We start from the raw sequence: 13,793 nt of genomic DNA on the forward strand, positions 1-13,793 counted from the left end.
CCGAATGCCTGCCCTGCTTTCTCAGTGCTTGTCTCTGGAACAGTCACGCAGATCGAAATGTATCGATTGGTTTCAAGGCACAAATTAACATTGGTGAGAACGGAACATGTGCCCCCGAGAAACAGCGGTCGATGTAGAGCAAACTTGAAGGCGTAAGAATGTGAAAGTAAATGTTAGAGTGGGCAAGGCCGCAGTGAAGTCTCAATGAAATGGACCATGATTGTGGAAGGAAGGAAAAGCTGGAAGAAGCGGCGGGTCTGAATTTTTGATCATCCAACAGAGACACGTGAGAGAACAAAAACAGGATACGGACACAGGTGTTGGAGGCAGAAAGAAAAAGAACGAAAGAAGAGGAATGAAAAGAAAGTGACTTACTTGAGAGCGAAGAGACATTATTGTGCAGACATTGGCTGCAGCAGCGGGGCTGCACCTTTACTTTTCCTACCGTCTCAGTCTTTCTTTGACCTTCTCTGCTGGTGTTGCAAGTTCGATCAGCCAACGCCGTTCAAGGAAGCCTGAGACAACAAAAGAGACAGAGACAGGGAGAAATAGAGAAATGCATACAAAAAAAATAAAGAGAATAAATAGAATCATACAATCATAAAATGTTTACAACACAGAAGGAGGCTATTCGGTCCATCGAACCCGTGCCGGCTCATTATAAGAGCGATCCAGTTGGTCCCACTCCCGCGCCGCTTCCCGGTAGCCCTGCATTTATTCCCCTCCAAGTATTTATCCAATTCCTTTTTGAAATTCACGATTGAATTTGCTTCCACCACCCTTTCAGGCAGCGCATTCCAGATTATAACTACTCGCCGGGTAAAGAAGTGTTTCCTCATTTCGCCTTTGGTTCTTTTGGCAGTCACCTCAAATCTGTGTCCTCTGGTTCTCGACCCTTCCGCCAATGGGAACAGTTTCTCTTTATTTACTTTTTCTAAACCCTTCATTATTTTGAACACTTCTATCAAATCTCCTCTTAACATTCTCTGCTCGAAGGAGAACAGCCCCAGCACGGGGTAAATGCGGTCAATTAGCTTCAATTCATATATTTGTGCATTAAACAGCTCTTTAAACATTACTGTGACATTATGGTAGCGCGGCCACGCGGTCTAAGGTGTTACATTTAATTTCTATGGAGGCGTGGGTTTGAATCCCAATGCTCTTAGAATTTCTGCCAATGTTTATTTTGACCTGTTCACAGAAAACCCGGATGTAGTGCGATGGAGCAGAGGATGTGAAAGAAGCTGAAAGTGAAAGTGCAGATATTATTTTCATCACGGGGACAGGACACGTTCCCACAGGTGAGGGCCTCTCTCCTTAATATTCCTTCCAGCAGAGTGGGACGGGTGATCAGAGTGACCGGGCTCTTGCGGCGCGATCAGTCAGTGGGCGGTCCTTATATGACAGTCCAGGGTCGGGAAATGGCGAGGTTGTTAGTTGACTCTCATCGAGATCAACCAATCCTTTTCTTTGTGAACATTTCGAACGGAGTAGAATGTGCAATTGGTGTGTTACAAAATGCATCTAGTTATTTGTTCAGCCATGTGGTTCCTCCGGCCTACGCTGTTGCAAAAACAGATGAGCTGTTTAGTTTTATTAGTTTACAGGAAGGAGGCTGCGGAATTGGAGCCACAAACCGTGATTTTGAACCCATCTACAAAATATGGGATTTAACTGGAGCTTTAAACCAGCGGGTGAGACCGCTCAGTCACGATACTTGAATTCTTGCGATTTTCAGGAGCTACAAGAGGGTTGTTTCCCTTCTTTGATGAACATTTGTGATCCTGTTGTGGTTTTGCTGCAAAGTTCTAATTCCCACCACCAAAATTGAGCCCTCAACTTCAACGGTAGTCAAATTGGAATCCACAACTTTGGAGCTGGTGATTTGAAGTCCAACGTGCGATCGATTGCGCCACAAATCGGCTGTCGATTATGTGATTTCACATTACCCATTTGCTGCTTTTGACTTTTTGCTGCGGTGGAGCAAGTGGTTCGAAAGCTCAGTGGGGATTCACAGCAGCTCCTGAGAAATCTACACAGCGACGGTTTCTCCAATGCCTAGTGATCTGTCTGTCTGTCTGTCTGTCTCTATTCGTCTTGCTCTCTCTCGCTTTCATTCTTGAGCTCTTACTCTCCCCGTTTATTTCAAGAAGGCTGGAATACAAAGGGGTGGAAGCTATGTTACAGCTGCACAGAGCTCTGGTGAGACCTCATCTGGAGGACATCATTCAGTTCTGGGCACCCCACCTCAGGAAGGATGTGTTAACCTGGAGGCTCGAGGGGCTGAATGGCCGATTCCTGTTCCTATGCTCCAATAAATGAAAACATAAATCAAGTATAGAGACCCTAATGTATAAGGGTATCCGTTCACCACTGCTCTCTGCCTCCCATTCCTGAGCCAATTAGGTGCCCACGTTACCACAGGTCCTTTAATTCCACGTGTTTCTAGTTTTCGCATAAGTCTGTTACGTGTTAATTTCTAAAATGCGTCCTGAATATAGCTGTAACCCCGTAATTTTATACTTAAGCAATAAGAATACGGATGTTCCGACCGAGCGATAGATTGGGTTCATTCCCATTACCCGGAGGTGACGGGACTGAGGAGGTGAAATCCCATCTGGGTTTATATTTTCCGAAAACGGAGACGGAAAATAGCAAAGCTCATCCCGTCGAAATCCAACAATTGGACTGAAGATCCGACAGTCTTTTCCATCCCCGGTTTCCAGACCTGGCCGTTCAAGGAAGCCTGATAAGAGAGAGAAGAAACGTGGACAGCGATAGAGAGATGCATGCAAAGAAATAAAATAGTATAAATCTCCAAATTCTGTGATTGAGCAGAATTTAAGGTACAGTTTTTTTGAAATTCTGTCTCAAGTCGTGAAATCTTAAAGGTGAACATTGGGCTGGATTATCCCTTAACCTCTGAGAGAAGTAAACACTACCTGGTAATTACAGCTCTTATTTATTTGACTGTTTCACAATCGTCGTGTAAGCTGGTTTCGAACCCCCATTGAATTTCACGACCATGCTGAATCTATAAGTTAACACAAAGGCATCGCGCGGCTGTCGAGTCGATTGCGGAGGGTAATCACAGGAACTCTGCCAGAGTGCATGTTCTAGACATGTATCCAAAGCTACATGTGCTGCCTGCAGCCGTGTGTCCATTGCTGGTTCAGTGGTGGAACCCTCGCCTACTGGTGGGAAACCAGGGGTTTGTTTCCAGGCCAATGCAGCATCCTTTACCTTTTTTGTTCTGTACCCATGAGATTGTCTGAATTGGGATAAATTCATGTGCCGGCTTCAATCTACAACTTCTTGAAAGATGATCTTCATTTCGTCTACTTGTGTTGCATGGACAAACCCTTTGCTTTCTTTCCTCTGGTGCTCAAACATGCTCTGCTGGAGATAAGTCAAAACTGCCTTCCACACCGCTGAAAAGATGTAAGAAGCCAATTGGTGATTTTTGACTAAAAATGGGGACATAACAGGGCTCATTCGGAATTTTGAACGATTCGAACTTCCTGAGCGACATTCAGACCCAAAGACCAACAAGCAACAGAGCCGTGCAGCCGCTGGAAAATTTCGCTGCCATGCAGCCGTTCCGCCATCCTTTCAGAAGGCTCTGTCCATACAATCCCGCTTTCTTCTACGATGCACGATGTGGAGCAATATCAGGTTCTACACTGATCATTTCATATCAACAATATTTCTCGCTCATTATCAAATTTGCTTTGAATGTAAGGCTTGCATTATCAAGTAACACTTTGCAGAATGAATTGCTCTGAAACAACATCATCGTCTGTCTCGACATCGTCATAGTTTACATTCTACCATAAGTATAATTTACTCAAATTGCTGCTTTCAATCACTATGAGAGTAACATAAATGTACATATGCAGTGCGTGTACGCACGAGTATTGGTGGCTCTGGGATAGAATTCTGGCCTCTGACACGGATTCGATTCGCGGACAATGCATGAACGTTTCATGTTTTGGACCAATTAGGAAGATGAGTAGGTCATTTAGCCACTCGAGCCGGTTCCGCAATTCAGTGAGATCATGGCTGATCTGTGACCTAATTCCATATAACCGCCATCGCTCCGTATCCCTTAATACCACTGGTTAACGAAAAAATCTATCAGTCTCAGGTTTAAAATCAACAATTAAGCTAACACTGTCGCTTGCAGAAGAGAGTTCCAAACTTCTACCCCCCTTTGCTTGTCGAAGTGTTAACTAATTTCACTCCTGAAATTCCTGACTCCAATTTTTAGGCCAGGTTCCCGAGTCCAAGACATCCGAACGAGCGGGAAGAGTTTCTCTCCATCAACACCAACAGTTCCCCGTAATATCTTGAAAACTTCAATCAAATCAGCCCTTATTCTACTAAATTCCAGGGAATACAACCCTAGTTTGTGTAATCTCCCCTCGTAATTTAAACCTTGGATTCCAGGTATCAATCTAGCAAAATTACACTGCACTACCTCCACGGCCAAAATATCCTTCCTAAGGTGTGGTGCCCAGAATTGAACACAGTACTCCAGGTGTGGCCTAACCAGAGCTTTGTGTAGCTGTATCATAATGTCTATCACCTTGTATTCTCGTCCTTTAGATATAAACGCTAGTTTTCCATTAGCCTTTTTGATTATTTTCTGTACCTGTCCATGACATTTTAATGATCTATGTATATGGACCGCTAAGTCCCTTTGGAACTCCACGGTTTCGAGCATTTCACCAGTTAGAACGTATTCTGATCAGTGCTCTATAGGTCCAAGTTGGATGACCTCACACTTACCTAAATTGAAATCCATTTGCCACAGTTTTGCCCATTCATTTATTATATTAAATACACTCTGTAATGTTCTGCTTCCATCTACTTTGCTTACAGTGCTGCCCATCTTGGCGTCATCTGCACATGTCGCTCTCTATCCCGTCATCTTATATCAATGAGACCGACTGCACTGGGGTAAATTCACATTCAGCTTCAATCTCCTCACCATATTGAGACATTTTTTTTTTCACCTGTGTTGTGCCTTGGAAATTTCCGCACTCTGTCCTCTGGAGCTCAAACATTCTCTGGATATAATTCAATTCTACCAACAGCAACACTGAAAAGATATCGGAAGCACATTGGTGACTTTTCACTAAAAGCACAGAAACAGGAGGGGTCATGCTGGATTTGAAGCTGAGATCGCGCGCATATCACATAACACAACCCTCGAAGCGAAAATCATACCCCAAGACCAACAAACCACTGATGCTGAAGTCGTGGAGTCAGTTGAAAGGTGCGCTGCCTCCCACAGCCGATCGGCCATCCTTTCAGACCTCTTCTGTCCATCCAATCTCGTTTTCTGTTCCGGTGCACAGCAATATCAAGTTGTACATTAACTACTTCCAGTCACCAATAATAGTCTCCCTGTAACAAATTGGTTTCGACTGTACAACTTGAATTATGAAGTAAGACTTTTCAGAATTAGTTGCTCTGAAACTACATTGCTTGGGAGGAGACTGAGAGGTGTAGATAAACATCAAAACCTTGGAGTGCATGTCCACAGATCCCAGAAGGTAGCAGAACAGCTGGATAAGGCGGTTAAGAAGCCATAAAGAATATTCTCCTTTCTTAGCCGAGGCATAGAACATAAGAGCAGGGGAGGTTCTGGTAGAAATTTATAACACAATAGTTAGGCCACAGCAAGAATACTGCATACAGTTGTGGTCACCACATTACAGGAAAGATGTGATTGCACGAGAGATGGTACAGAGGAGATTTAAGACAATGTTGCCAGAACTGGAGAATTTTAGCTATGAGATTAGATTGGATAAGCTGGGGTTGTTTGCTTTGGAACTGAGGAGGCTGTTGGGAGATTTAATTGAGGTGTATAACATTATGACGGGCCTCGATCGAGTGTATATTAAGGACCTATTTCCCTTCGTAGGGAGGTCAATAATCAGGATACATCAATCTTAGGTAATCGGTAGAATGATGAGAGGGGAGTGAATTTTTTTTTCCATCCAGAGGGTGGTGGGTGTGGGGGTCGGAAAATCACTGCCAGAAAGGGTGGGAGAGGCGGAAACCCTCATCGCATTGAAAAATAAAAACTTCAATATGCACGTGAAGATCCATAACCGACAAGATGAGGGACCAAACGCTGGAAAGTGAGATGAGGCTCGGTACCGATTTTTCGGCCGGCACAGGCACGATGTGCAGAATGGCTTCCTTCTTTGGCATAACTTTCTCGGATTCTATGATATAATTGCCGTCTGTCTCGGCATCGCGATAATATACACTCGACCAGAAGTATACTTTAATCAAATTGATGCTTTGTTTCACTGTGAGAGTGAAGAGACATAAGTGTGTAGACATTAGCTGCAGCAGCTGGGTTGCACCTTTACTTTTCCAACCGTCTCAGTGCCTTTTTTTTACCTTTCTCTGCTGGTGTTGCAGGTGAGATCAGCCTTCGCCGTTCAAGGAAGCCTGAGAAGCCCGTCGGGCACAACAGAGAGAGAAGAGACAGAGACAGGGAAAGATAGAGAGATGCATGCAAAGAAAATAAAGAGTATAAATGTCAGGTTTTGCAAACGACCAGAATTTAAGTTACAGATTGGGAGAGATTCCTTCTCGGGTCTTGAAATCTTGCAAGAGAAGATTGGACGCTCAATTAAAAGCACCAGCCACGTTGAAGTATCTCTGATGCTGGAAGAGCGGTAAATGCAGTCAATTAACTCCAATTAATCTATTTGAGCATTGAAGAGATCTTTAAACAGTTGGGGGTTGCGAGCAGAATTCAAACCTCGGCAGGAAAACCCCAATGGAGTTTTGAGACCAACGCTTGAACCACTGGGCCATCGCAGCTGTCAACGGCATGTTCGTTTAGACAGAATTCCATATAGGAACATGTAACTTCTACAAAAGCAAGCATTGGTGGTTCAGGGGTAGAATTCTCGCCTGCCACGCGGGAGACCCGGGTTCGATTCCCGGCCAATGCAAGATCGTTTTGCATTTTGCACCAATGAGGAACCTCGGAACAGGGTTGTGGTCTTTGGTCCGTCGAGTCTGTTCCGCAACTCAATACGATCATGGCTGAGTTATGACCGACATCCCTGTACCCGCCTTTGTCCCATATCTCTAAATATCTTTGGTTGACAAAAATCGATAAATCACGGGTTTGAAATTAACAATTGAGCTCGCATCAACTGCCGTTTGTGGAAGAGAGTTCCAAACTTCTCCAACACTTTGCTTGTAGAAGTGTTTCCTAACTTCAACTCCTGAAATTCCTGACTCTAATGTTTAGCCGATGTCCCCAAGTCCTAGACACCCCAACGAGCGGAAATAGTTTCTATCCATCTACCCCATCAGTTCCTCTGAATATCTTGAACATTTCGATCACATCAACCCTTCATCTACTAAATTGAATGGAATACAACTATAGTTTGTGCAATCTCTCCTCATAATTTATTGCCTAGAGTCCAGTTATCTTTCTAGTAAATCACACTGCACTCCCTCCAAGGCCAATATATCCTTCCTAAGGTGCGGTGCCCAAAACTGAACACAGTACTCCAGGTGTGGTCCAACCAGAGCTTTGTGTAGCTGTAGCATAATGTCTATTCTCATCCTCTAAACATATAGGCCACCATTCCATTAGCCTTTTGGATTATATTCTGTTCGTGTCCATGACATGTTGTTGATCTATGTACATGGACACCTAAGTTCCTTTGGAACTGCACAGTTTCGAATTTTTCACCTTTTATAAAGTATTCTGATCTATCCTTTTGAGGTCCAAAGTGGATGACCTCACACTTGCTTATATTGAAATCCATTTGCCACAGTTTTGCCCATTCATTCATTATATTAATGTCTCTCTGGAATTTACCAGAATGATACCCGGACTTCAAGGGTTAAGTTACGAAGAGAGATTACACAGATTGGGGTTGCATTCTCCAGAATTTCGAAGGTTAAGGGGTGATCTGATCGAAGTTTATAAGATATTAAGGGGAACAGATAGAGTGGATAGAGAGAAACTATTTCCGCTGGTTGGGGATTTTGGAAGTAGGGGGCAATGTCTAAAAATTGGAGCCAGACCTTTCAGGAGCGAGATTAGAAAACATTTCTACACACAAAAGGTTGTAGAAGTTTGGAACTCTCTTCCGCAAATGGCAATTGATACTAGCTCAATTTATAAATTTAAATCTGAGATAGATAGCTTTTTGGCAACCAAAGGTATTAAGGGATATGGGCCAAAGGCAGGTATATGGAGTTAGATCACAGATCCGCCATGATCTTATCAAATGGCGGAGCAGGCACGAGGGGCTGAATGGTCTACTCCTTTTCCTGTGTTCCTCTTCCTATATAATCTGCACTGCTTATAACGCTGCCCATTTTGGTGTCATCGGCAAACTTCCATATGTCGTTCCCTGTCCCGTCATCCAATATCAATGAGACCACCTGAATAGGGGGAGATTCACATTCAGCATCAATCTCTGCATCATCTTGAGACATTTTATTTACTTCACATGTGTTGCACTTTGGAAACTTCAGCACTCTGTCCTCTGGAGCTCAAACATGCACTTTAATCCTACCAACAGGAACACTGAAAAGATGTCAGAAGCCAATTGGTGAATTTTACACTCAACGTAGCTGAACAGCAAGAGCTTATTGGGGATTTTACCCCGGGACTCTCAGATATTAATCAACCAAAGCCCCCGAAACAAGAATCATACATCTAGACCAACCAGACGCTGTTACTTACATCATGCAGCCAGTTTAAAGTTTCGCTGTCTCCCATAGCCGATCGGCTACCCTTTCAGACCTCTTCTGTCCATCCAATCTCGTTTTCTATTCCGGTATACAGCAATATCAAGTTGTACACTAACTATTTCCAGTCACCAATATTAGTTTCCCTTTACTAAATTGGTTTCGTCTCTACGACTTATATTATCAAGCAAGACGTTTCAGAATTAGTTGCTCGGAAACTACATTGCTTTGGAGGATACTGAGAGGTGTCGATAAAAAGAGAGACCTTGGAGTGCATGTCCACAGATCCCTGAAGGGAAGAGGAGAGGTGGTTAAGGTGGTGAAAAAGGTATAAAGGATACTTTGCTTTATTAGCCGAGGCATAGAATGTAAGAGCAGGGAGGTTATTCTGGAACTGAATAAAGCACTAGTTCGGCTACAGCTGGAGTATTGCGTACAGTTTTAGTCACCACATTACAGGAAAGATGGGACTACACTCGAAATGGTACAGAGATTTACGACGATGTTGCGAAGAGTGGAGAATTTTGGCTATGAGGATAGATTGGATAGGCTGAGGTTGTTTTCTCTGGAACCGACGAGGCTGAGGCGAGATTTAATTGAGGTGTATAAAATTATCACGGGCCTCGATAGAGTGGATAGGAAGGACCTGATTCACGTAGCAGAGAGTTCAATAAAAAGGGTCATAGATTTAAGGTAATTGGTAGAAGGATTAGAGTGGAGCAGAGGGGAATTTTGCTCCACCCAGCGGGTGGTGGGGGTCTGGAACTCACTGCCTGAGAGGGTGGGAGAAGCAGAAACCCTCATCGGGTTTAAAAAGCACATCAATATGCACTTGAAGAGCCGTAATCGACAAGACTACGGACTAAACGCTGGTAAGTTGGGTGATGCTGGATATCTCTTTTCTGACCGGTACAAACATGATGGGCCGAATGGCCTCCGCTAACGTAAATTTTAATGAATCGATGATTCTATGATATAATTGCTGTCTGTCTCGGCATGATGATAATATACACTCTCCCATAAGTATACTTCAATCAAATTGGTGCTTTGTTTCACTGTGAGAGCGAAGAGATCTTAATGTTTAGACATTGGCTGCAGCAGCGGGGTTGCACCTTTACTTTTCCGACCGTCTCAACCTTTCTTTAACCTTCTCTGCTGGTGTTGCAGGATCGATCAGCCAACGCCGTTCAAGGAAGCCTGAGAAGTCCATCAGAGGACAACACAATAGACAGAGACAGGGAGAGATAGAGAAATGCATGCAAAGAAAATAAAGAGTATAAACAGAATCATAGAATCATAAAATGGTTACAGCAGAGAGGGAGGCCATTCGGCCTATCGAGCTCGTGCCGGCTCGTTGTTAAAGCAGTCAAGATAGTCCCATTCCCCCGCTCCTTCCCGTTAGCCCTGAATTTATTTCCCTTCAAGTGTTTATCCAATTCCTTTTTGAAAGCCACCTTTCAATCAGCGCATTCCAGATTATAACTACTCGCTGGGTAAAGAAGTGTTTCCTCATATCGCCTTTGGTTCTTTTGCCAATCACCTTAAATCTGTGTCCTCTGGTTCTCGACCCTTCCGCCAATGGGAACAGTTTCTCTTTATTTATTTATCTCAACCCTTCATGATTTTGAACACTTCGATCAAATCTCCTCTTAACGTTCTCTGCTCGAAGGAGAACAACCCCAGCACCGGCTAAATGCGGTCAATTAGCTTCAATTCATTTATTGGAGCATTAAACAGCTCTTTAAACATTACTGTGACATTATGGTAGCGCGGCCTCGCGGTCGAAGGTGTTAAATTTAATTTCTATAGAGGCGTGGGTTTGAATCCCACTGCTCTTAGAATTTCTGCCAAAGTTTATTTTGATCTGTTCACAGAAAACCCGATTGTCGTGCGATGGAGCAGAGGATGTGAAAGAAGCTGAAAGTGAACGTGCAGATATTATTTTCATCACGGGGACAGGACACGTTTCTCACCTTAAGATTCTTTGCAGCAGAGTGGGACAGGTGATCAAAGTGACCGGGCTCTAGCAGCGCAATCAGTCAGTGCGCGGTCCTTATATGACCGGACAAGGTCGGAAAATGGCGAGGTTGTTAGTCGAGTCTCACCTAGGTCAACGAATCCTTTTCCTTGTGAACATTTCGAACGGAGCTGAACGTATAATTGAGTGTTCCAAAATGCATCAATTATTTGTATCGCCACGTGGTTCCTCTTGTTGCAATATCAGATGAGATATTTAGTGTTATTAGTTTACAGGATGGAGGCTGCGGTATTGGAGCCGCAAACTATGATTTTGATCCATCTACAAATTATGGGATTTAGCCTGAGCTTTAACCCTGCGCGTTCGACCGCTCAGTCACGATACTTTCCATCTTGCGATCTTCAGGAGCTACTTTCACAGGAATAGAATTACTGCAAGCAAGAATTCTACCCCTCAAGCACCAATGCTCGCAGGCAGCAGGGTGCATGTGTCCAGTTGGAAACCTGACTGAAGGAACATGCAGTCTGACAGAGCCGGAAGTCCAGCAGATTGACTTTTGCGGTGAGCAGATGATGTGCCTCCTTCTTGAGAGTGTTTCGCCAATCCAGCTCAGAGTGGATTAAGCATTATAAATTCGGGTGGGACTGGAGCCACTTGTATCAGATGAAGTGGAGGGGGTTATTTCCCTTCCTTGACGAGCATTAATGATCCTGTTGCGGTTTTGCTGCAAAATTTCACTTTCCAGCGCCGAAATCACCGAACCCTGAAATAAAATTCAACGATGGTGAGAATCGGACACACAACCTTTGCAGTGATTCGAAGAAGTCCCACGTGCTACCCATGGCGCCACAAATCGGCTGTCAATTAGGTTATTTCACGTTACCCATATGCTGCTTTGGAACTTTTTCTGCGGTGCAGCAAGTGATTCAAAAGCTCAGTGGGGATTCACAGCGCTCCTGAGAAATCGACACAGGGACGGTTTGTGCAATGCATCGTCCTCTCTCTCTCGCTCCCATTTGCTCACTCTCGCTTTCTCTCTTGAGCTCTGACTCTCCCCGTTTATCTCAAGAGGGCTGGAAAACAAGGGGTGGATGTTATGTTACAGCTGCACAGAGCTCTGGCGAGACCCCATCTGGAGGATTGCATTCAGTTCCGGGCACCCACCTCAGGAAGGATGTATTAACCTGGACGCTCGAGGGGCTGAATGGCCTACTCATGTTCCCAAGTTCCAATGAATGGAACAATAATTCAAGTATAGAGACCCTAATGTCTCAGGATGAGTGAGTGAAGAATGTTTTCTGTTTGAAGTACTGATTTCATTAATTGAATACTCCCAGTGTCCTACCTCATTGCAGCCCAGGCCGGACAAACTGCTCGCACAAAGTGGCATTTTCTGTGAGAACACGAAAGACTTGTTCAGGCCATGACAGTACCGAGTGCGGGTAGGTCTGCGCGTAAAATGGAAAAGTGAGGTGAAATACTCCAACAAGCAGCGGATGTCTCTGTTTCCATTTCCAAAATGCACGCACGCACGGGCCCATGATCCCCACTCACACTCTCCTTCCAATCTCACACACCTCGCTTTGGTTTGAAATCGTGTATGTTTTCACAATGGGATTTAATTTGAAGAAAGCAGTGCTGTAACAACCTGGGGATATTGATGAGATGCAGTACAAGAAGATACATAAAAGGCAAATGATAACAATGACTGTTCTCACACTGTGAGCTACAGTTAAAGGCTGACAACATTTAAAATCTCATGCAGCAGGTCCGGGTCCAAATCTTTCACGTGGCATCTCCTTCTGTTTCTGTCACTCCTTTTCTTTCATGTGGAGTGGATTTGGAATTCCTGTGCGGCTGCATTGCGCATTTTCCAGATCTGCTTCGAGCTCAATTCACTCCAGTTCATCAATTGCAGATATTAGTTTGATCAAGGGGAGAGGACACCTTTTCACAGACAAGGGCTGTTCATCCTATTGTTTTTCTAGCAGAGTAGGGCAGATCATCAAAGTAACCGGATAGGGTGAACTGTCCGTACAGGTGCCTGGTGGGCTCGTGGTTATGATTCGGCGTTCACACCTCTATAATTAATTGCATGAAACCAAATAAACTCGACGAAAAGAGGAATATTTCTGTAAACACCATTAACCAACCTATAACTTTCTGTTGCAGACTGAAAGAGACGCCAACGTGGTTACCGAGTGACAGTCACAAGTTTAATAATGATTTGTTTTGTATGTGAAACGCTTTTCAGACTGCATTTTAGGAGACTGGTTGTACAGCTTGCTGGAGTAAAACATGCCACAATGTCGTGATCGCGGGTTTGATTCCTGTATGGGCTGATAAGGGCCTTTGTTTTGGGTTTTCGTAATTTTAAAATCCAAGCTTTACAATCAGATCCACAGACAAATTCACGGGACAATTTTATTGAATAACATCCATTGCAACTTTACCCCTGGGCCGGAGAAACACGTCTTTCTTTTTCTTTTTCTTTCTCCGGTTTGCAGAGAAACATTCAACTCGCGGCCTGTTCCCTTTAATGATCATCAGCAACAACAGAAAGACAGAGCGGGTCTGACCGCCCCGAGATGTGGAAAAGGGATCAGTTTAGAACAAATGCATCAAATCAAATGGTCACCCGGCACCGAGAGAGGAAAAACCAAGAGGAAAAGGCAGAAGGTAGCAGAGAAATAAAAACCAAATGCAGACGATATAAATATTTCCCATCGTTGATGTCTCTCTGTTCCATCCCCAATCCTTCAGTGGCGGGGATAAAATTTCACTGCAAATAAATGCGAGAATCGACCCAAAGAAGAAGAAACTAAATAACCAAAAACTGCCAAACACTGGGTTACACCAAAGACCTTTAAGTTTTCAGTCTAATGCAACCGCGACTGAGCTGTTGGGACACCAAAGCAAATGCAATTTTTCGCCATTGTCTTGCAAGAAAATATCACACCAGCGACGCCTTGCTGTTTATTACTGCACCTCATATATAAACATCACACTCATATATACCCAACCACAGTCCATAGATAAACACCACACTCATATATTCACATCCACT

The 13,793-nt window shown here is 44.0% G+C and overlaps 1 non-coding gene across 1 annotated transcript; it reads left to right on the top strand.

Moving 5' to 3' along the window:
• The first annotated feature begins 6,912 nt into the window (after window positions 1–6,912).
• trnag-gcc (transfer RNA glycine (anticodon GCC)) lies at window positions 6,913–6,983 on the top strand. The gene has a single exon. It is a non-coding gene; the product is annotated as a tRNA-Gly (tRNA).
• Window positions 6,984–13,793: the final 6,810 nt, after the last annotated feature.

This window comes from Heptranchias perlo, chromosome 20 (assembly GCF_035084215.1).
Source record: "Heptranchias perlo isolate sHepPer1 chromosome 20, sHepPer1.hap1, whole genome shotgun sequence".
In the NCBI taxonomy this organism is placed as follows: Eukaryota; Metazoa; Chordata; class Chondrichthyes; order Hexanchiformes; family Hexanchidae; genus Heptranchias; species Heptranchias perlo.